Source organism: Sciurus carolinensis, chromosome 19 (genome assembly GCF_902686445.1).
Source record: "Sciurus carolinensis chromosome 19, mSciCar1.2, whole genome shotgun sequence".
Taxonomy (NCBI): Eukaryota; Metazoa; Chordata; class Mammalia; order Rodentia; family Sciuridae; genus Sciurus; species Sciurus carolinensis.
In genome coordinates, this window is record NC_062231.1 from 22,662,431 (window position 1) to 22,688,154 (window position 25,724).

The following is a 25,724-nucleotide window of genomic DNA, read 5'->3' on the forward strand; positions in this document are numbered from 1 at the left end:
TTTGAACAACTAACATAAACTGGCTTATTTACAAATAGATTTTTTTAAGTGTATAAGTTGATTAAACCTAGCACAAGGAATTTCTTTAGATTTAAAAATTTTTTTGTTCTAATTAGTTGTCCATGACAGTAGAATGCACTTATACATTTTGATAGATCCTACATAAATGGAGTATTATTTCTCATTTTTCTGATTGTAAATACTGCAGGATCACATGGGTCATGCAGTCGTACATGTGCATGAGGTCATAATGTTTCAGTCTACTGTTCTTCCTACCCCATAACCCTTCCCCTCCCTTCACTCCCCTCTACCTGATATAAAGTAACTCTGTTCTTCCCTAGTGCCCCTTCCTCCTTAATGTGAATTAGCTTCCACATATCAGAGTAAACATTGGGTCTTTGGTTCTTGGGGTTTGGCTTATTTCACTTAACATGATATTCTCTAACTCCACCCATTTACCAGAAAATGCCAGAATTTCACTCTTCTTTAAAGCTGAGTAATATTCCATCATATACCTATACCACATTTTCTTTATCCATTCCTCTGTTGAAGGTCACCTAGGTTGGTTCCATACAAGGCATCTTTTAATAGTCTATTTTTAGAGGTATTTTAAATTCAGTGCAAAACTGAATGGAGAGCATAGGTGGTGCTATGCTACCCGTGTTCCCACACACACACAGCCTCCTCTACCGTGAGCACCCTGCGGCACAGCAATCCATCTGTCACGATTCACGAGTGTACAGAGATGCGGCATCACTACCTGAAGCTCAGCTTGTACCAGGTCCGTGTTCTTGGTGTAAAATCTGAGTGCTGACAATTTTACAGGTTTGCACCTCTGTTGACCACGATAGCGCCATATGATACATTTTTATCTCACCAAAGATCTCAGGGCTCTGCTGTGTGTCCCTGCTTCCCTGGAACCCTGGCGACCACTGACCTTCCACGGTGATGGTTCTGCATTTTCCAGAACGCCACGTGTTTAGAATCACAGGCGATAGAGCCCTTTCATGCTGACTTTGACCACTTGGCCACATGCATGGAGGGGTTCTTCCATGTCCTCGGAGGGCTCAACACTCACCATGTCACGCTGATGGCACTACACTGTATGGATGGGCCAAGGTCATTTCTACCCACCCACGGAAGGACATCTGAGTTGCTTCCTGGTTTTGGAGATTATGATTAAAACTTCTATAAATATCCACGTGGAGGTATTCGTAGGGGCATCTTGGCCTTCAAAGTGGCCAAGAGATTTTGCCTTCCCACCAGCCGTGAGTGAAGAGTCCTGTTGGTCCATATGCTTGCCAGCATTTGGTTTTATGAGCCCTTTGGATCTTGACTGTTCTCACAGGTATTTAATGTCATCTCACTGATGTTTCTGTGTGGCACTTCTCTGGTGACCTAGGAGGTTGAACACCTTTTCCTAGACCTCTCTGCCATCCATATATCTTTTTCTGTGAGCTGTCTATTCAGGACCATGGCCCCTTTAAAACTGGGTTTTTCTAAGCCCATGTGTGCTGACATAACAAAATAGTATCAACCAGGTTGTTAATGTATAACAGAAATTTCTCTCTCACCTTTCTGGAAGCTGGGCAGCCTAAGATCAAGATGAAGGCAGATTGGGTGTCCAGGGAGGGGACACTTCCTGACTCTCAGGACTGCACCTTCTCACTGGGGCTTAATGTTGAAAGGGGTCCCTTTCATGAGAATAGCAACCCAAACTGTGTGCTTCTGCCCACATGACCCAGTCCTTCCCAAAGGCACCACCTCCTAATATTAGGGCACTGGTGATTAGTTTGTCAGCATGAATTTCAGAGAACCCAAATGCTGAGACCATGGGTTTATTCATTTTCTTATAGTTGTTTTCTAAGAGCTCTTTTATATATATATATATTTTTTTTAAATTCTTTGGGTATAGGCTGAGGAGTGGGATAGCTGGGAAGGGGGCAAGAATGGAGGAAGGAAGGACTGTATAGAGGGATAAGAGGGGTGGGAGGGGTGGGGGGTAGGGAAAATAACAGAATGAATCAAAAACTATTACCCTAGGTAAATGTATGATTACACAAGTGGTATGCCTCTACTTCATGTACAAACAGAGAAACGAGATGTATCCCATTTGTTTACAATAAAAATGAATAAAAATAAAATAAAATAAAAGTATTGATCCATCTATAATAAAAATATTAAAAAAAAACAAAAAACAAAAAAAATTCTTTACCCTATGTATCTTTTGCAAATATTTTTTCCCATTCTCTGACTTGTCTCTCCTTCTCTTCATATTATCTGCCACAGAGAACTTATTGATTTTAATGTGATCCCACTTACAATTCCTTTCATGGACTGTATTTTGATGTCATATCAAATGGAGGGGGGCAAGAATGGAGGAAGGAAGGAGAGGGAAAAGAGGGGTGGGAGGGGTGGGTGGAAGGGAGAAAAATAACAGAATGAATCAAACAACATTACCCTATGTAAATTTATGATTACACAAATGGTATGCCTTTTCTCTGTACAAACAACATGAGAAACAACATGTATCCCATTTGTTTATAATAAAAAAAAAAGTCACTGCTACAACCATGTCATCTAAGTATTCTCTCATGTTAACATTTGAAGTTTTTTGTTGTTGTTGTTCTTTAAACTTTGTTGGTACTAAGAATTGAATCCAGGGTCTCACACATGCAAGGTAAGTGCCTTACCACTGAGCTACATCCCCAATACTACCTTCTAGCAGTTTTACGTTTTTATTATACTGTATACATATATCCATGATTCCATTTGAATTCATCTTAATGGCTGATTACTGGGCCTAGACTCATTATTTCACATGTGGATCACCCACTGTTCCAAAATTATTTTTGTTCTATTTAGTTTCATTGATTTATTTCCTGTGGTGACAATACCACATTGTAATGTGGGTCTTTGTCGCTCCTTCTAAACTTTAGAATATATTCTGATATGCTAAAATGGCTCTAATATGATTAGGACTGTGTTGAACATATACTTTAAGTTAGGAGAACTGAAACAACCATATTTAATCTTCCTATCTATGAACATGTGATATCTCTTCATTTGTTAGTTCTTTGATTGTTTTTATCAGGCATTTGTAGTTTTGTTTCATACAGGTTTTGTTAGATTTATGCATAAGAATTTTTTGGCCATGGGCTATTAATATAAATGGTATTGTGATTTTGATTTCAAATTCTAATTGTTTGTTGATGATGTACAGGAAAATTATTGACTTGTATATTAACCTTGTATCCAGCAACCTTGCTGCAATTGCTTATTAGTTTCCAGGGTTTTCATGTTAAGATTCCTGTGGATTTTATATTTAAACAATTATGCCATCTGTCAATGAAGACACTGTGCTTCTTCCTTTCCAATCTGTGTATATTTTATCTTCTTTCTTTGCTTATGGCACTAGTGAGAACTGCCAGTGTGATGTTGAATTGGAGTAGTAAGAAAGCACACCCTACCTGGTTCCTGGTCTTAGAATGGAAACTTCTCCTTTCTCACCACTAAGTACACAGTAGGATTTTTGTAGGTCATCTTTATTAAGGTGAAGTTCTATTTTGAGTTTGCCAAGAATTTTTTTCTTTAATCATGACTAAATGTTCTATTTCAAATGTTTTTTTCTTCATCTCCTGTTATTCTCATGTGTCTTTTCCTTAGCATATTCACATGATGGATTATATTATTTAATTTTCAAGTGGTGAGTCAGTCTTGCATGCCTAGAATATACTCCACTTGGTCTGATGCATAATTTCTTTCATATATTTTTTATTTAATTTGACAATTATTGTGTGAAGAAATTTTGCTTTTACGCTTATGAGAGGTGTTGTCTGTAGTTCTCTTTTTTTGAAATTTCTGCTTGGTTGGACGTGAGGGTAAAACAGGCTTCCTAGAGTTAATTGAGTAGTATTCCTTATGCTACCACATTCTACAAGAGAGTAAGAAGAATTGGTAAATTTCTTCCAGAAGGTCTTCCAAGAATTCACCAGTGAACCTGTCTACATCTGATGCTTTCTTCTTTCAAAAATTGTACATGAGTGATTCAACTTCCCTAAGAGTTACAGGTTTATTGAGATTGTCTATTTTGTGTGAGTTTTAGTTGGTTATATCTTTAAATAAACTCATTTTATCTATGTTTTAAATTTTAGGGGCACATAATTGTTCATAGTGTATCTTTATTTCCTTTTTTAATGTCCATAGGATCCATTGTGACATTCTTCTTTTACTTCTAATATTAGTAATTTATTCTCCTATCTTTTTTTTTCTCAACCTGTCTAGAAGATCATTTTCATTTATCTTTTCCAAGAATCATCTTTTATTGATTTTCTCTATTGATTTCATGTTTTGAATTTTATTGATGTTTGCTGCCATTTTTCTTATTTCCTTTCTTCTGCTAACTTTGAATTTCATTTGCTCTTTGTATTTTCCTGTGTTTTAAGGTTACATTATTGATGGTGGGTCTCTCTTCCTTTCCAATATATGCACTCAATGCTATCAATCACCCTCTATGCACTAATTTTGCTGCATCCCATGAATTTTGTGAGTCACATTTTTGTTTTTATTTAATTCAAAACATTGCTCAGTTTTCCTTCAGTTTTCTTCTTTGATCCATGAGTTATTTAGCCATATTTTATTTAATCCTCAAGGATTTGTGGAGTTGATAACTTTTTTTATTCCTTTCTAACTTAATTTTATTGAGAGATGAGAACATACATTGCATTATTTCTATTACTTTAAACTTGTCAAGGTGTGTTTGATGGTCTATGATCTATCATATGCTTCTTGTGATCTTAAGGCCATTGTGTATTCTGCTCCTATAGAAAAAATAATTTTATAGATATCAGTGATACCCACTTGATTGATGTTATTTAGACTGTGTTCTCTCTGGTTTTCTGAGAGAACTCTCCATTTTTAATGGTGATGCTAATGTCTCCTGCTGAAATAGTGCATTCTTCTCTTTCTGATCAAAATCTATCAGTTTTCCTTTCACATATTTTGAGGTTCTGCTGATTGACACATACACATTATGGATTTGTAGGTTTTCTCAGAACATTGACGTTTTAGGTAATGCTCCTTCAGTCCTGATAACTTTTCAAGCTGTAAAGACAGCTATCTGAAATTAATATAGCAACTCCCAATTTCTCTAGATTAATGACAGCACAGCTTTCTACATGTCTTTAATCTATATGTGTCATATTTAAAGAAGAGGTTTTTATAGAAAATAGATGGTTTGGTTTCATTTTTAATCCTCACTTGGGCAACATCTGGTTTTTAACTGCTCTATTTAAACCACTGACATTGAAAATGATTGCTAATATTGTTGTATTGATTATCTTTCACATTTATTACTGATTTTGGTTTGTTGCCTTTGTCATTCATTTCTATTTTTGTCTTCCTTTCTTTTTCTATTTTTTTGTGAATTTAATTGAGCATTTTATATTATTCCTTTTTTTCTTATCATTTTAATTATACTTCTTTTAAAAATAAAATTTTAAAGTTATTGTCTTACCTGTAGCTTGCAAAACACATTTGTAAGCAACTTAAATCCACTTTCGAATATCATTAAGCTACTTTGTAGGCTGTTTTTTCCAAGTTTATTTTTTCCAATTTATCTTGGATTTTCCCAAGTTTGAACTGATATGCTTACCTGTTGTTTTTTGACATGTATATTGCTTGGTGTTCTCTAAGATACCTTGCTCTGTAACTTGATGTCTGACCAAAAAAATCAGACATTCTCAGTTGTTATGGCTGCCAATATGTCTTTCCTTTTCTCTCCTCCCCTTTCTTTCTCTCTTACATTCCATTATGGAATTCCATCTTCTGCCACTGTCTCATAACTCCCAGGTATTTACTTCAATTATCTTCACTCTTTTTTTTTTTTTTTTCTAACTATCATCATTGTAAGTTTCTATTGCTCTCCCATCAAACTCAGACATATTATCCTCTACCCTGTGTGGTCAACTAATGAACCCATCAAACAGATTCTTCATTTCAGTTACAGTGTTTCTGATATCTAGCCCTTCTTTTTCACTGTCTTCTAATTTCCAACTCTTTGCTACACACCTGTTTGCTCTTCAATGTTGTCTACTTTTTCCCTCATTAGAGCCCTTGTGTCTTAGGCACAGTTTTTTGATGCTTGATCTGTCACTTCAAGCTGCATTTTATGCAATGCGAGATTATGAATTTCTTTTTGAAGGTAAATGTGAAGAATAAAAGGAACTGTAATCAATAGGCCTTTAGAGAAATGGTAGTTAAAAAAAAAAAAAACAGAAACAAAAACAAAGAGTGGCAGAACAGATTTTTTAAAACGATGTGTGGTTTAGAAGAAGCTCACTTTACCTCTAGAGACAAATAGGCTGAAATTGAAAGGTGTAATAAGATATTCCACACAAATGGGATTGAAAAGGAAGCAGAAGTCATACTCGTATTGGATAAAGTAGATGTCAAATCAAAAGCAGAAAAAGGAGAGGGAAGGTCATTATATCATGATAATGGGGTCAATTTAGCAAGAGAAAATAATTCTAAATACATGTGTACCTAATATTGTAGCAATGCCAAAAAAAAAGGGAAAGAAGTATGTTTAAGGGAATGAAATAACAGTATATTAAAGTTACTTTCAAGAAAGAAATGAATTGACTTAAAGAAATCTTTGCCTTTTTTCCTGAATTAAATTATTATTAGCTTAAACTTGAGCCCTTTTATGATACACAACCTCTCTCATCGGAGATCATATTGGTTTCCTTTTAGATTCTGTGTGCCTGGAGCTAAAGTCTACCAAGGGTGAGGACCACCTCTTCCTGCTGCATCTAGTTTTCCCAGCAAATCTCAAAGGAAAAAAAAAAATTGGCAAAAATCTTTCCTGCAATTTTCTTTCTGTTAAGGGGCGAAAAATCATGAGGCAAATCTCCCAGGTTAGAGAAAGTCTAACAATCTACACTTGAGTGACATCAGACATTAGAATTAAACACATATGTTTTATTTCTACTCTTGATAAGAGTTAAACACATACATGTTATTTCTACTCTTGACAGAGCTCGTCAAGATGAATTTATAGCCCTAAGTGCAAATGAGTTTTGACGAAAATTAATTGTATTACTAATGCTATAAAATAAACTACAGATAGTAAATTTGACTGTTCCAAAAAGTTGTTATTGTGTATGTTAGAAAAATCCAGCATTTAGAAAAGTGATAACTAAAATAATTTGCATAAAACTGCTATTAAAAAGGATAATTATGCTTCAACAGATTCAAGGTAAATGTTTAACCGTTTACAGATCTATTTCTGCTTATTTTTCTCCATTCCATGAGCAACCACGATGATACAGGGGATTCTAACACTATTTTTCCTAGTAGAAATATTTTTGATTAGATTTAGTTTCTACTGTGTTTCTGTGTTCTATGTGTAACAGTTTTGTTGACCTATTTCCAGGACAAATAGTTTGGTATGTTATAGAGAAAAGACCTGAGACATGACTAGACACCATGATTTAGGAAGAGCATCTTCAAAATGGCTTTGCCCCTTAGTATAACACATGGTTAACTGAGCAACTTCTATAGTCATGCAGACCTAAGGTCAAGTTGCACCTCTAATTTTTGCTCTCTCAATAATCTTGGATAAGTCACATAAACTCTGAGTCTCAGAGGGCTCTAAATTATATCATGGAGACAGGAATACCTAATTTATCACATTGTGATAAATAAGAAAGTACATGCAAATGAGTACCTGTTTATATACAACCTAGCACTTCACTAAACTTACATTTCTAATTGCTGTTTTGATTTTTTTTCCTGGACAATGAGCAGATGCAAAACCACACCCTGAAATGATTAAAATTGAAGATATTTAGCAATTCAGAGGAGACAGGAGAATTGTCTTCACAAGTTGCAAAGGGTTCTTTAAAGAAAAGGAATTAGGCCCACTTTTCTAATACCAAGGCGAATAATAAACAGTGCTAAGTTAAATTTAACTTGGAGAAATATTGGATTAACATCTGGAATAGGACAAAAGATACACATGACTAAGGTAGAAAAAGGTCTTTCCAAAGACTTCATAGCTCAGTCCTCAAATATGTTATGGTGGACGGCTGGCAATGTAAGGGTACCTGGCTAGGCATTTGGATAACAGAAGCAATTTGAGTTGCTAAGGAGCTAACTTTAAAGCAAGCATCTGGGAGTATCTGGATGGATATATATCCCCTCAAGGGTCTTGAAATGTACAGGTGGATGCTGAAGAATCAGTGAAAGTTGCATGATATGGACTAGACTCAAATGTTTACTGGAGACCCTGAAGATGGACAGCCATCTCAAGCCAAGGAGGGCCACTTGTAGAAGCAGGAAAGCCACAGAAAATGAATTTTCCTCTAGTACCTCCAGAGGGAATAGAGTCCAGTCTACACACTGATTTTAGTCCCTGGAGACCAATTTCAGACATTTTACCAGGAATATAGGAGAATAAACTCATCTTGTTTTAAATCACTTAAGCTTGCAGCAATTGGTTGTAGCAGCCATGAGAAGCGAATACAAAGAGCCACAATAACATAAGCTACACAGAATAATTATTTCCCCCCAAAGAGAGTGGTCATTCACATTGTGGGGGGAAGTGTTCTAAAACAGGATGCACCTGAGACATAATTTCATTACATGGATCTGAGGTTTGTTTAACAGAAAGCATGATAAGAAAATCAGAGGGTGATTCATCCTTTGATTAATGGTTTCAACTGCTTTTTTTTTTTTCATGGTATTTCAAGTGAAGCTATTACTGTTGATATGCAATGTACCATGGACATAAAAATCAGAATGTCTCTCAAGGTTTCATATTCATCCTTACCCTTAACCTTTTAACTTGAGATAAATGCATCATTCTCAAGATGAAGAACCTGTTTTTCAGTGACAGGTTAAAATCCATTCCACTCAAAGTCCTTCCTTGCTACCTGAATTCTGAGTCTGTCTCTTCTACAATAATACAAACCACTGGGATGCTGATCTAGGATTGCATCTCACATTGCCTGAATAACTAACGTAGCAAGGGCAGTTCTATCTCTCCTTTCTGCTTACCCAGCCCTTTCTCCAAAATATGAATGTCCCACCGATATTTTTTAAAAGGCAGTAGATAAGTTTCTACTTAGTACAGAAGCATCTAACCCATTTACATCAATATTTTCTATTCTTGTGATGAAACATACCTAAGTTAAAAGCCAAGGACATTTTGCTGATGAGTATATTTTTAGTTCATTGCAGAAGTGGAAAAAAAAATAACCACAAGACACCAAAAGTGATATGTTTGTTAAATTAAGAAAGAAAGAAAATATGAAAGACTGTGATGTCCAGCCCACCAGAAACTCAGCAAAATCAATTCTTCTGTTCATTGGTAATAGAAAAGAGAACAGAGGTATTTGAAACTCAAGTACTCAATTATAGAGAAAGAATCCATTATTTTTCATTGTTCTGTTGAAGAACAGATAAATAGTATTAAATTATATACATATCAAGTATATACAAATCTATACATATCAAGTCTGCCTGTGGTCCAACCTTCTATCAAAACTATGCTCCTTGTTCATACCATTTCTGATTTAGTCAGCATTGTGTCACTGTGACCAAAAGACCTGACAAGAATAATGTAGAGGAGGAGAAGTTTAGTTTGGGCTCAAGATTTCAGGGTTCAGTCCATGGTTGGCCAACTCCATCACTCTGGGTCCAAGGTGAGGCAGAACATTATGGCGGAAGGGTGTGGAAAAGGAGAACAACTCAGGACCCAACAATCAGGAAACAGAGGTCTGCTCACCAGGGACAAAACGTAAATCCCACAGGCACGTCCCCATGACCCACCTCCTCCAGCCATACCACACCTGCCTATGGTTACCACCCGGTTAGCTTCATCCTCATATAACCCAGTTGCTTCACTTCTAAACCTCTTTGTATTGTCTGACACATGAGCTTTTGGGGGACAGCTCCTATCTAAACCCTAACAAGGCGTGACATGGTAGTGACAGATGCCAGTCTGATCTCCAGTGGGCTGGCCAGGAGCAGTAGGCATCGACAGTTCTGGCTCTCCTGAGGTACTGACTCCTGAGGGACAATCTCCTTTAGGTGACTGTCCCTTCTCTGAAGCAGAAGCATCCGGCAGCCCTAGAGCTGGTGCCTGTCATCTGGCACCACTTTCCAAGGTGGTTTTCGGTAAATGACTCTACCTTTGATTCTGGATCCTAAAACTGTGGCACCTGAGCATTTGACCATATCCTACAAGAAAACACTTCTGCTTTCCCTCCTCCTGCATCTGTTGTGACTGTAGCCTGTCCTGGCAAATCTAAGACGTGCAAGCACTTCACAAAAGGCCTCACATACCCCACCAAGCATCGTCAGCCATGATGGTTGTCTCTAGTTTTACAGATGAGGAGGCTGAAGCTCAGCTGATTCAGGAAACTTGTCCCCGGTCACACACACACATAAAACGATGTAGTATTCAAATTAGGGCTGTATGACTTCACAGCCCACACGCTTTGCCTGAAAGTTATTCTGACTTTCTGTCCCTATCAACCCTATACCTTCTGGCACTATCTACTCTGTTGAATGAATTGTTTCTCCAGAACAAAGTCAGGTAATTCTGAGGGTGGTTTAGAGGGGTTTAAGATAATCCGTGACTGCACAATATGTTACTGTATCCGTTATGGAATGAATGGACCATCCTATGTCCTGAATCTGCACTGGCCTTCCATACATTCTGCATGAAGAATGTACAAAAACGAGAGATCCAGGTTCCATTTACATGCCTTAAATAAGAGCAATGAATGTAGGGGAATGATGTGATTAAGAGAATAGCATTTTTTAAAGGTACTTAATGCTTTAGGGTATGTTAGACATGACAGATAAAATACTGGGAAATACTGCCCGATGAAAGGGCATTGTTAACTTTAAAGCATTGTTTTATCTCTCTTTGGCAGTACCGGGGATGCAGCCTAAGATCGTCGGGTTTGCTAGGTAAGCCCTCTACCGCTCTACTGCATCCCCAGCCCTTATTTTATTTTTTGATTTGTTCTAATTAGTTTTACATGACAGTAGAATGCATTTATAAAGAAATGCTAATTTTATCTTGTACAGTCTGTCTTAATGGCCATATCTTTTAATGATTGGAATTCCAAATCTCTATTGAATATGAAGTTAACAATATCACTTTGTTAACTAAGATTTTTTTTTATAAAAGTCATTAATGTGTTACACGTATGTATGAAAGCATCATAAACAACATTTGGTCAACAAAAGAAAAGAAAGCAACCAAGAATTCTGAAAGGAGGAATGAGAGCTGTAGTTCCATGGTTCCTACGCACTAATCTATCCAAGGTGTCCTAGGATGAGGTCATTTGGTCTACCCGTGGAAGCCATGCATACCTCCCATTGGCTTGCTCTGATTGCCACTCGATATCAAAGCCATCTCGGGGGTCCCCTGCACGGGTGCAGTCGATGATAAATAGCTCTCAGTGGGTTCCTTTCCTGCTTTGCCACAGAATCTAGGACAGAGAACTGCTTTCCTCACCTTCAGCCTGTTTGATTTGGTCACTTTCAAAAGGAACTTATTTTTAACTTTGTATCAAAGAGAATATATCAGGAGACCCCAGTTGCACATAATTATTGGGTAATTGCCATTGGCGTACTGTGTCATTTACAAGGTTTCCAGGGACAAGGTGTTCTATCACCTTGTTTATGGGGAGACATTTCAAAAGTCTAAGGCACTTGGCAAAGAGAATTATGATCCCAAGAAGGCTTGGGGTGGATGGAATCACTCAATAGACTAATGTCCCTACGTGCTTCATTTTCACTGTTCTAAAGGAAACAACGTGTATTGCACTTTTTGAAAATTTCCTTTATAATTCTGCTCCCTGCTTCACCGTTCCTCAAATCAAAGAGATTTATGTGGAAAATTCATCACATTTATTGCAGAATTGGGTTATCTCTGTCTTTGTATTTTGATCTTGTTCCCATTACTTTTGCCTTCTTGTTAGCATATAGAACAACCAATATTCTGTTTTCAGAATTAAACACAGGGAGGATGTGCCTGTCAATAGAACTGGCTGGAAAATCTATGATTAAAAGTTATGTTACTCATTACTATGGAAAATCAAAGTGCGAACAATGCTTACTGACCATTTTTGGAAACCATTTCTTGCTCATTACTTTCTGTGCTCTTAAAAAACAAAGCTGTAAATTGCCACATTTCACTGAGATTGCAACATACAGAGCAATTTGGATTTATGCAAAAAGATCCCATTACTCATTTTTCTTCCAGATTAGTTTCTAAGAGTTTCTACCTGAAGGAGTGCTAACACGGGTAATTATTTTAAGATGGGTTAGCTAGTGTTTGACAGAGCAAAACCTCCACGTTCTAGGGTTGACAGAGAAGTATCAACGCTGTTCATTTTTCCAAGGATAATGGTCAGAACATGTGAGTCACAAAATCAATAACATGAATGATTATTTGCTGGTGAAATCAATGGATGTAATTCCTATTGAGTGTGTCTATCATGAATAGAAAACATTATGATAATGAACAAAGCTGGTAGAATACAGTCCTGAAAAGGGAGAAAATAGGTTTGCAATGTAAATAGACCCCTAAGAAGGCAAAGGGCTGTCACTCAGCTGGTGGATGCCCGGGAACCCTTCCCTCCTCCCGTGCAAAAGATATTGGCAGGTGAGTCTGTGATCATCTTTGGATAATGACTGAAATGAGATGTTATTGACAGTTCTACCTGCTACTTATTTCTTTTCTTGTGATTTCACCAAGTATTGAACAATTTCTCCAGGGATGGGGTATTTTTCCAGGTATCCCACAAATGGAAAGAGATAGTTGAACTGCCTAAACAGCACCAGAGTTGAAAACCTTGTACAAAAGCACACCCAACATCAACTTCACCATGAAATCATGATGCTCGAAGGAGGACTTCCTTAGGAGCTACATTTTGACGCGCCATCTATAAAGCATGTTTGACGTTTTCAAATCATGCTTGGAGGGATGTGGCCTCAGTGGTAGGGAAAGTCTTACCATAGTCGTCGTCTTCTGGCTCGTTGAGAGGGCAGACATCAATTATGCCTAGCAATATTGCTCTTAAGAGCAAAATCAGGTCTCATTGTTGCAAAGCATCTGCTTGGCTGTTTTGAGGTGAACGAAAGAGACATTGTGTTTATGAATGAGCTAAATGGTGTCAGGTCTCTCAGGATGGGGATCAAGAGAGCAGGAGAAAACAAGGTAATCAGTGTCCTTTCCAAGTGTACTGTCATGATCGGGGTTGACCTGCCAACATTTGAGCCCTGACGTCATTGGCATTAAAAGCTCCTTGATGCATAATGAGGCTGTTTGGGCTGGGCCTCTGGAGGATCTGCAATGGAATATAAACCAGAGGCACCCCAGACTGGCGGCTTCACCTGGCAAGCTGCAGGAAACGGTGCCCATCCTGCCCTGAGTCCAGATGACGAATGACCACGGCAAGCCGCTAGTACCAGACGCCGGACTCTCACTATGTGTGGATGGGTGCTCCTCAGCTCAGGTCTCCAGAGCAGGATTTGTGTAAATTCAAGTGGCAGACCTTCTCTGCTCTCTTGGAGAACTCAGCATCAGCTTCATATGGAGTATCATTCTAGTTAATCAAACTACTGAAAAATGAAGTGGGCTATTTTCTGATAGGACTTAGTGTTTCCTGGACATATTTTATTATGGGGTGGGGGTGGAGTTACCAGGCATTGAACTCAGGGGCACTTGACCACTGAGTCACATCCTCAGCCCTATTTTGTATTTTATTTAGAGTCACAGTCTCACTGAGTTGCTTAGTGCCTCGCTTTTGCTGAGGCTGGCTTTGAACTTACAATCCTCCTGCCTCAGCCTCCCAGACCAATGGGATTACAGGTATGTGCCACTGCACCAAGCTTTGAACATGGTTTTTTTTTTTTTTTTTAAAAAAAGATGTAGATTTGGTATGGTTTTTTTCAATAATCTCCAGTAGGCTTTTCCAATTCTGGCACCTGGTCATTTATTACTACATATCCATTTGACAAAATTTAATCCACTAATTAAGACCCCAAAGGGCTTTTTTGCTGTTTGGAGTATGTCTTTCATCTGAAAAAACTAAATATTGTGAAAATGTTAGAGAATCAAGAAAGTGACATATGTATATGAGCTCCCAGTCTTATGTTCCAATTTATAGACTCTCAAATCAACTTGTTCATTCAGTTGATCCACAGAACATTAATTTTTAAAAAATAATTGGATATCATAGATATAATCCATTAAGATGACCAGTAGCAATTTACAGAACTATTTTTTACAGTTGGGTCTTAACTCATTTCCCCAACTCACTCAAGTGTCTCACTGTGTATCATTTTGTCATGAAGCCTTTAGGTTCTATGAAGAGTGGCTCCGCATCCACTCACTTCGCGTATCTAGAAAATCTACTGCCTCATGATAATCTGGGCTATTTTTGTCTAATTTGCTATATGTTGAATGAAGATGAAGTCACCGGCTATTTTAGTGCCTCCTGTTTTCCTATTGCTTAGTAAGATCTGGTCGAGGTGACCCTCGTAAATACCTGTCAGATGACTGAACAAATTAATGGAGCAATGAGGAAATGAAACAATCCATAGATGGTTCCACCAAATATGAATGAATTTTCACTGCAAGCAGGTATTACTTTGACCTCATAAAAATACTGTCTGTATGTAATAATACTCTCTTAAAATTTGCATCTGGATTTCACTAAGAAAAGTCAACGGAAAAGGATTCGAGGAATACCTGAAAAGACCTTGAAGAATTTTATGAGCTCACTCCCCATTCAAATTTCATTTTCTTTCATGACTTAGGAAAAGAAAAGAAAAAAAAAAAAAAAAGAGGAAAAAACAAAACAAAAACCCAAAAAACACAGTCAGAAAAAAAAAAAAAAACCTACTTGAGGGGAAAAAAAAGCAACAGAATCCAATGTGGTTAAATTAAAAGGGCTTCAGTCAAAAATAAAGTTCCTTCTCAGTACGACACGTAGGTAGACCTATTTTGTAGGTGATTTCTACAAGGGGGAAGTCTTAGCAGCTTCCCATTTGCCTGCACAAATTCATGTTGGTGATTGCCGGGGAGGATGTAGCAGCTCAAGAGAGGACAGGGCTGTGGAGATAGCTCAGTTGGTAGGGTTCTTGCCTTGCATGCACAAGGTCCTGGGTTCAATCTCCAGCACCACCAAAGGGGAAAAAAAATAAAAAGAAGAAGAAAGAGCACAGCTATGCATTAGGATTTCTGCAATATATCAAAAGGACAGGTGCCCATGGACTTTCTTAAATAACTGTATGCTTATTTGTCTGACTGTTGACTCACCAGGTTCTTTAAGCCCATGCTTGTATTTAATGATGAACACAAATTTTCAAAACGATGATTTTTTTTTCATAGAGATGGCAAACATTTCTACTCTTTATTTCCCCTCGAGTTACTTATTTTGTGTACTGCATTAAACCAAAGGTAGCCAATGGATCTCTCTGATTATCGGCAATATCAATTCTGTAATGCAGTTGATTTATAAAATCGCAAGCTAAGTACCCTTGTGAATACAGAAAAATCAATCTGCCTATGTACCACAGCAAGCCCTGTGCACACGGGAGGGAATTATTGAGCAGGTTTAGAAAGGACTTTGTGATTGCATGCTAGAAAACTAAATTTTAACCGCTAACTCCAAAATTACTCTATTTCCTTTTTAAAAATGGAATTGTTATGAGCTGCATCTTTTTGCCCCAACTGAAGAAAATGTATTTTTTTCTAATTAACTTCAAGTCGCCAAGCCATAGGTGTGAGGACAGAGAACATTCCGGTAGCCCTTGTGTTCTTTTAGGAAGGAGGGGGTTTGTGGTATGGTAGAGACAGCATTAGGTCACAGGATCTTGGACTGAAATAACATCCCTTTCAATATCCATCTGTGTAAACCCAAACCAATTATTATTAATGGAACTCACTTGGTTCTTCCTAGCTCTGAAATGCTGTGTAAATATCAATTCATCGCATTGATTATTGTACTTAGAAAAATATTAGTATAGAATTTATGTCCCCAAAGTCTCGAAGAAGTCACTAGACTGATGCAAGAAATTAGAAGAGTCAGCTTTAATAAAATAGCAGAAAGTCTGATCAATACATTCAGATAATATTAGCGCTTCAAGAATCCTGAAGATCATCCTATCTGACCTCTTTACTTTAAATATGAGGAAATCAAGTCTCTAAATGGCCAAGTGGCATAAATTCATACAGCTAAACAGTAAGTCATGGCTGTTTAACAGATGAAAACCTGCTTCTTGAACAAATCGATCCAATATTTTATTTTTCTCTATTTTTTTTTCTTTTCCTTCCCTTTTCCCCTAAATTCCTACTATCCCTCCTTTTTTAATTTAATTATAAACACATTTTTATTCTGTAGGTGACATTGAGGAAATGTGTTATTTTTCTGTTGCTAGCAAATAAACACACAATCACAGTAATAAATTCAGAAAATCAAGAAGATATCGTTTCCACACTGTGACCATCCAGAAAGATACACATATTTTCTATAAGGAGGTCGATTATTAACCTTTAAGCTATCAATCTTTAAGGCTCCACTTCATTAGTGCACAGAATGAAAATCTGAAATGCAAAAGAGAAAGTGCAAAGGATTCATTATTGTGGTCAAAGAATTTAGTTTTCTTCCCTCACAATAGAGAACACTAGAGATAGTGAAATACGTGGAAAAGTCAGAAAAATAATTAAGATCCAGTCCACTTTTATGTTGCTATCCATTCACTGAAATCAGCATGGGAGTTTTTCCTGGATTTGCCCAACTGAAATCAGCATTTGAAGAATTAAAAGCTACCTGTGACTTTAGTTCTCTTTAAAACTGCCATATCAAATATGGCGGTGCTCATGAATTTGGACAAGGCACGAATATTCGCGAGCATCTTCATGAACAAGCTTTACTTGTCTTTTTCTTTATAAATAACATTTTGTGGGGGGATGTGGAGCAAGATCACATTAGGGAAAATTCAATTTTATTTATTTTTTTGATTAGGATGTCATAAATAGGGACTACATGCCAGCAGTTGAAGACCCTGCTCAATCTCACACATGTCCTGTGTCAAATGCAAGCATGAAGACATTTGAAAATTAATAAAAATTCATTTCTCCTCCAAATAACAATAGATAGGAAATACCTAGGTGGACAGTGGTATGCTCATGGAGACGAGCTCCTCATTAGACCAAGTTTACCCATGGTAGTACTGTCAGTTACCCTGCCAAGGCACATACACGATACAATCATATAGAAGTTAACTGGCTCTCCTTTTACAACATGCACAATTGAACAACCGTAATGGATTCATGTATTACAATTTTCATTCCATTAGTTAGAATATATGTCCAAAATTGGAGTTGTCAATCAGAGGAAATGAAAGCTTGTTCTGTACTTCACATTAATTGGAGGAGGGAAAAATCATTCTTTGTACTCAGACTCAACAGGGCTGTGCACATCTCAGGTTATGCCACCAGAAATACATGTGTCCTCTAGTCACATAATTAATTTGAGCACCTTGGTAATTTTGTGAAAAAAATAAGTTAACATGAAGGCTTGTGAAATAGTTAAAAGTGGTTTTCATTTCATGTAAATTCACGTTACTGACTGTTTTGCTTTTCAAGAGTGTGATTATATGGACTTGGGTGTTGATTTCTGTATTCTGGAAGATTCAGATTTTGCTCAGTCTGTAAAACTACACTGAACTTCCAACCCAGGTAGACCATCTCACATCTCCTAGGATCAATGGACTCAAAGATCTGCTAATTAGGTACAAAATATCCAAACATAGATTTAAATACCCATGATGGTGAATTTAAAGGTCTGAAACTCTTCTTGAGTTCTCCATAGTTACCTTTTCTAAGGATTACTCTGCTTGGGGCATTTTAACATCTTGACTAATAATGCTAATACTTCTCTTTTGCTATGGATTTGATCTTCAGATTTTTCTAAGTGGCTTTCTCCATCATTTCAAGCATGTCCTACATATGCCAAATGGGAAATAAACATGTTCCATATTTGAAACATCAGACAGCAGAGACCCAGATATTTCACCAAGAGAGGCATGAATGAGCCCAAGTCTGGGAGAAGTATCAAGTATAAAGGATCAGACAATAATTCTTAGTTATAACTAAGTCATCTTCTGACCTTCATGATATTTATAATTTATCACTGTTCTCTGTTCACTAAAGTAAAAACAAAATTGAATTGTTACAATTATTATTTATATGTATGAAAAAATAAAGATTGACTTGCAATGGATTCAGCCTTTCTTAGCTGAACCATATGACATGGCTTACATTTGAACATTTATGACAATAAAGTTGGTTAATTCCAGATAGTTCAAACTAATATATCACGATAGATGCCACATGTTCTAAGGAAATCACAGGGCAAGTTTGATATAGAATCATCCTTGAACAGCTGATGGCCGCAGAGTCCTGTGAGGACGTCCCTTATCATCCATGAGGACTGATTCAAACACTCCTATTTGCCTATAATCTACACACTGCCTCCTGTGTGCTTTAAATCATCTCTAGATTATGTCCATTACCTAATACAATGTAAGTCCTATGGAAAGAGTTCTCATACTGTGTAGTTTAAGGCATAGTGCAAGAATGTCTGTATATGCTCGCTACAGGTGCCATTTATTTTTTGGAATATTTCTTGTGTTTGGTTGAATCTGCAGATGCTGAACCTGTGGATCTGGAGACTTGACTGTATGTGAAGTTCAGGTCCAGATGTAGCATAAACCAGCCTGAGGTACTCATTCTCTTTGTGCTTTGGACATCTTCACATGCAAAACAAGAAGATTCATTTCATTCGTGGTTCTTCACGATAGAAAATGATCATAAGGCTTTGCGAACTTTAATGACGTATAGTTTATCATTAACTGTAAGATGGATAAAACCTTGTTACAGGGGGACTGGAGTTGTAGCTCAGTGCTAAAGCGCTTCCCTAGAACAAGGGAGGCACTGTTTTCAATCCTCATCACCACATAAAAATAAATGAATAAAATAAAGACACTGGGTTCATCTACAAATAAAAAAAAATTCAAAAAAGAAAAAAAAAAAAAAAACCCACCTCATCATAGTGGATACTCTCCCATCTGATTCCACATGACCAATAGCTTTACCCTTTCCTATGAACCTGGGGTTCCCTATGTTCCAGAGAATCATAGAGACAATAGAGACCACACTGTTTTCACAACCAAAGGAAACCCAAACCAAACTTTAGATTCACTCTGCCTAGAAAAAGCCATACGAAAAGTCATAGGAAAAAAAGTGAAAACCAAACTCATCTCAGAAGAGTAAAATTCACTTGGATTTTTTAAGTTGACCCACCAAGTCTCTTGACCTCTCTAGAAACCAGGGTTCATGACTGTGTAGCCCACAGGAGTGAAGGAGAATCTTACATCTGCTTATCCTTGTCTTTGTCTATAAGACTGATTTTTTTCCATCAACCAAATATCTATCTGTTCATCTGTCCTCCATTGACCCATTGACTCTGCCCATTAATTCACCCCTAACCTGTTTACTGAATCCATCCTGGGGGGCATGCGATCTGCCAACTGCCTTGGAAACCATAGCAAGCTGGAAAGAAAAAGTCTCAGTAACTCTGGAATCTTAGATTCCAGACAATTAATACTATAAAAACTGAATGGTAACTGTGACAAGTGCATCAACGCACCATATAAGCTGTTCATGGTACCAGACTTGACCTAGGTTTAGGAGGAGGAAGAAGTGGGGTGAGAATAGTCAGAGTAGAGTTTGTGAAAGATTAGTTAAGTACCATTTCCTCTGGCAAAAATGGAGATAGCATTTCAAATATAGATAATAATCAGTGAAATATTCTTAGAAGAAAAAGAACGGGATGGTCCCCATCCAAGAGAAGGTAACGTGGAGACATTGATTAGGACTGAAAGGAGGAGGAAAGGTCAAGAAATCCTGTTGAAAATTTGGATCTTTTTCATTGATCAAATGACATATTCACATACCTATTAATATGTGCATATATCATATGTTATATATAAATATATTTATATAGAGATGGATATAAATTATTGTTTTAGTTGCCATATTGGAAAACCTAACATTTACTAAATTTCGCACATGAGAGAAGAGATCTGGTTGTGGTGATTTAGAATCATAAAAGAATCAACAAAACAATTGTTATTCAATCAAAAATACATTTTCTTTTGAATAAGGCCAATTAGATCCTCCTCCAAACACAAAAAAGAACCAGATAGTGATAACAACAATTACAACCATGTCCTAATGTCGGGTCCTATACCAAGCACGCTCCATTTATTCCTAGACATTCCTGTTCAAAGACCTCTAACCTGGACAAAAAGCATGAAAAGTACCTTCTCTCAATGTCACATATTCACACAAATAGCCAGCAAGATATGCTTGCCTTAATGGAAATCGTAATTACTGGGACAGTCCTATTGCCATAGAGAATATTTATATCGTCCTTCACAGAATGTTGGAAGAAACATCAATGTCGAAGGTGTTGCTGGTGAGGGCTAAGCCAATCCTCATCATGCAGTCATAGAAAACTTGGCTGAATTCTATTTTAGTTGGCTGAATTTGATTTTCTGGGGAAGGCAGAGTTGGGGGTATTGTACGTGGATATTTAGATGAGATTTGCAGGTAAAGCATAAAGCTGCAGCTGAGTTTCTCCTTGCTGCTTAGAGTTCAGGGTGAGGCAGAAGGAATTAAAAAGAAGAAGAAACTGATATGCAAAAGGGAGCCAGCTTTGGAAGGGATAGGAGGTCCTTAGCTTAGCCACTTTCAAAGGGAAGTTAAAATTAGAACGTGTGCTGCTGAGAAAGCATGTTCTAGAGGTAGGACCCTGGAGTGAGGTTGTCAGTGTTGTGCATGTGACTCATGCATTTACTCGACTATCTCAGCAGAAGCCAGTAATAAGGATGCGGTTACCCAGAAATGTCCTCTGTGGGAATCTCTTGACGGATACAGGAGAAACAGGTTCTTGAGAACGTTACAGCAGGAGAAACTCTGCCAACCTGGACTGACCGGGGCATCCATGGAATGGAAGGAAGAAAGGACTGGCAGGATTTTGCAACCCTATTGGACAGACTTGGATGCACAGGGCTACTTGGCTGCAAATCCGTGATGCCCTTCAAGAAAAAGAATCCCTAGGAAAGCAGAGATGTTGCAGCAGAGACAGAGGCTGCCAGAGCCAGTCCCAGTGGGTAGAGCATTTAAACACCGAGAAATATGTCTGGTCTTGAAGTCTAATGGAAACCCTTTTGCTGGACTTCACGCTCGATGGGTTAAAAAAATCCCTTCATTCATTCCAATGTCACCCTCTAAGAATGGCATGTCTCTCTCATGCCTGTTCCAAAACTGTGTTCTGGAAGTAGGTATCTGATTTTCTGGTGACACAGGTCCACAGATGGGCAGGAATTTAGTTCCAGGAGAGGTTACATCCAATTTCTGGACCATCACTTACATAGATAATTCAGATAATGAGATCTGGGACTTTTGAACTGATGTCAGTAGATGAGATTTAGACCCTTAGAGCGAATGCCATAAAGACCTGATATTTGGGGGAATGATGGGATGGGGTGAGCCTGCTTCACAGACAGAATGAATGTGAACATTTGGGGACCAAAGAGAAATGAAATAGAGGTGGTTGAGTGGCAGCCCTCGAGCAGATATATCGATGTTCTGATTTCAGGTTCTTGCAAATTACTGCACTGAGATAAAATGTCTTTGCAGACATGGTTAGCATCTTGGATAATCATCCTGGATTATTTGGGTTTGCTCTATAGAAAAGTTTCCTTAGACTGGGAAACAAGAGGGGTATTGGAGATAGCGAAAAGAGAAGACAAAGACAGAAGAGGAAGAGCAAAAAGTGACCATGCAAACAGACAATGGAGTGAGCCAGAATGTCGGGCAGCCAGGGGACGTTGGAAGAGGCAAGGAACAGATTTTCCCCTAGAGGCGCCAGATGGAGCATGGTCCTCTGACACCTTGATTTAGGACTTCTGCTCTTCTGAATCATGACACAATAAATTTCTGCTGTTCTAAGCCCCTACGTTTCTGGTTAATTTATTTTGGCAGCCAGAGAAAAAGACTCACAACCCTTTCCTTCTCACATAACAGTCTTCTGTTCTCATATTGCAAAGGAAAGTGCTTTTTCCCCAAGTCAGATTTTGCAGTCCTGTAGCTCGAATTTCTATTCCATCTAGTCATGGAGACTTCTAGGAGATACACATGCAGACATACAGATAATATCCTCCAGGGAATGAGGGGTAACCAGCGAACTGCTGTGGAGCTGAAAGGCCACCTCTTTCTAAGTACCAAGTCCTGAAGGGACATCAAGATTTTTGACAAAAGCCACCATGTGCCCCGAAGCCGAGTTTTGTACAGAAGGCTGTTCTAGTTGGGGAAAAAAACAACTTACTAGAAAAATACATGAGCTTCACGTGACTAAGCCTTAGACTTATTCAAAAAAAGACTGTGGGGTGATTAGTAGATAAGGCACCATGCAATATATGTATTTCATGTTTCATCCAATTATGATTCTTGAATCTAGATCTTTGGGTTTAGGTTAAGCAAGTATTTTAGGATTTAGGAGGGAGCACCTTGAGATAGCTCTATCTAGCCCTAATAAATGCAGACTGGAAGTCTCCAAACTATATTCCATAAAGGCCTTGGGGTTCCATTTGTTGAGGGAGAAATTAGGTGGGGGGAGAGCGTTTTAGTTAACTTTTCTTGCTGGTATGACTAAAGGATCTGATCAGCACAATTGTAGAGGAGGAAAGGTTTATTTAGGGCTCACAGTTTCAGAGGTCTTAATCCATAGACAGCTGGCTCCATTCCTTGGGGCTGAAGGTGAGGCTGAACATCATGGCAGAAGAGTGTGGCAGAGGGAAGCAGCTCACATCATCAGGAAGCAGAGAGAGAGACTCTGTTTGCCAGATACAAATATATACCACAAAGCCACGCCCCAATTCCCACCTCCTCCAGCCACACCTACCACTTCAATTAATCCCCTCAGGGATTAATCCACTGATTGGGTTAAGACTCTCACAACCCAGTCATTTCTCCTCTGAACCTTCCTGCATCGTCTCACACATGAGTTTCTGGGGGACACCCCACATCCAAAGCATAACAGACAGTGAACGAGCAGTGAACGACCCTCACCTTGCTTTACCTGCCCCAGCACGACTAAGCTTCTATTTTGCATATTACTTCTGCATCATATTCCCCTTATGTAATAGGACTCCACATCTCTACCACATTTGAAAAGAACTAGCTTGGATATTATGTATATTTGGCTAAGTGTTGATCTGCTAAGTCAAGAACTGAATGATGCAGGGCTGAGTCATATTCCTAGTACTGAATTTTAAATTACTGTGAACAGAACAGAATTAAAAATCATACTTTTACCAAAATAAGTAATAGAGAAAAAACATCATACTAAGTTTGCCGTGTCTGTTTCCTATCAAAATTAAAGAGTGAGCTGGGTAGAAATAGACACACTAGAATTTTCTGGTAAGTGATATTCTTGGCTTTGAAGGAATGATGCTTAACTCTCTCACATTGTTACTGATGGATTCCATTGGATTTTGAAATTGGGGTGTGTTAGGGTCTGAATTCATCAACCCAAAGGTTCAGGTACCGAAAGCTCGGTCCCCACAGTAATGGTGGTGAACGGGTGGAAACTTTCAGAGGTGAAGTTTCTTGGAAGGTGATAAGACCACGGGAACTCCACCATCATGAATAGATTAATGCTGTCTCACAAGAGGGGGTCAAGTAATGTTGAACTGCATTAGTTGTAGAGGAAATGAGTTCTAATACAGCAAGACTCAGTGTGATCTCTCATATACCCATTCAGCATACAGTTGCTTCCTTTTCTGTTTCTCCATCATATAACAATGCTGCCTGGGGGGTTCTTGCCAACATGCCAACTCCATGATGTTTGGACCTTTCCAGACATCAGAACTGTGAACCAAGTGAGCCTCATTTCTTTATAAAATACCCACCCTCAGGAATTTTGTTAGAGCAATACAAAATGGATCAAGACAGAGTGTGTCTTAGTCTGTTTAGATTGTTGTAACCAACTACCATAGATTATGTGGCTTATAATTTTAAAATATATTCCTCATAATTCTGGAGACTGGGAAGTTCAAAACCAAGGTACCTGAAAAGTAAGTGTATGAAGAGAACTTGCTTTCTCATTTTAGATGATAGAAGAAGGGAGACCTTTTTATTTTTTCCCTAGCATGATAATGCCATTCATGAGGATTCTACCCTCATAACTTAATCATCTTCTAGAGGTCAAATCTCCAAACACCATCACATTGTGGATTAGAATTTCTATGTAGGAATCTGGGAAGAGACATAAACTTTAGGTTCACAGCATTCAATCCTTGCCTCATCCCACACTGCATATTCTTCTTTGCATGAAAAATACATTTACTAAATCCCAAGAATTGCAAACATCATAACTTGTCCCAGAAGGAGCTGAAAATTCTAAAACCCAAATGAAAAAACCAACTATATCATCCCTAGGTGAGACTCAAGCTGTAAGACATCTTGATGCCTTTTTCCCTGTCGCTGGGAGCCTGTGAAATCAAACCAGAGTTGCCTCCAAAATAAAATGTGGGAAATGAACAGAATGGAGATCTCCATTCCAAAAGGAAGCAGCAGGAAAAAGGAAAGAATCAACAGGTCCCGAAACCTGGAAGGAAGAATAGAACTAAACCTTATGTCTCAAGAATACTCTTCTCTGGGTCTACACTGGGTCTTTGGATTTCTTGGGGCAGAAGTTGCGCCATCTTGATAGACTTCTAGACAACTGGGGAGCCAATGTCAGATTCTCAAAGTGGACTTCCAACTTTTGGAATCCTAATTGCTTGAAGGCACATCAGATGATGATCCCATCTTTATGGGAACTTAGCTATTTCTGTCCCTGCCTCCAGGTGCTTGATCATATTTAAAGTTTCCTTTTGACTTGTATAAGGCTTGTGAATTCAATGGAGAATTCCCCTCCCACTTTCTTTACTTTCAAAGTAATGTTTTCAAATTAAAAAAAAAATCTATGTTTTTCTAGATATCATCATTTCAGTATTTCAGTTGATAGTACAATCAATACATCAGACTCTGTGGCAGTTTCTGACCTAAATGATATTGTCATATTAATCAATCCATGTGTAGACGCATTTAGAGCAAAACCCTCTTGACAGTCACAAAGCTAAGACAGAAAGCCAGAGAAAGAAAGCAGCATTTTTAGATAATACTAATTATTGGGGTTTAGAAGAAAAAAATAATTTCAAAGCTCAGTAGGAAGGGAAGGTTACAATACAGTTTTCTGATTTGGTCAATAATTTGAAAAACTACATTTCCTCCTGTACCAAGCTTGGCCTGATGTATCTAGTTCATTAAACATTGGAAATAAAAGATATTAATAAATTATGGTCGTCAAGGAATCCCAGGTGGCAGCCGATTCTTAGGAGATTGCTCTTGAGTTTTCCCTTTTCATTTATTAGCTTTTTATATTAGCTGGGATTGTAAATTATTTAGCAATAATACAGAGATGGGTAGTCACGGCCATATGATAATATAACACTGGCAACTTAAATAGGGAAACATAAAGACTTGCTTCTCCCATTTCATCATTTCAAAGGATTCC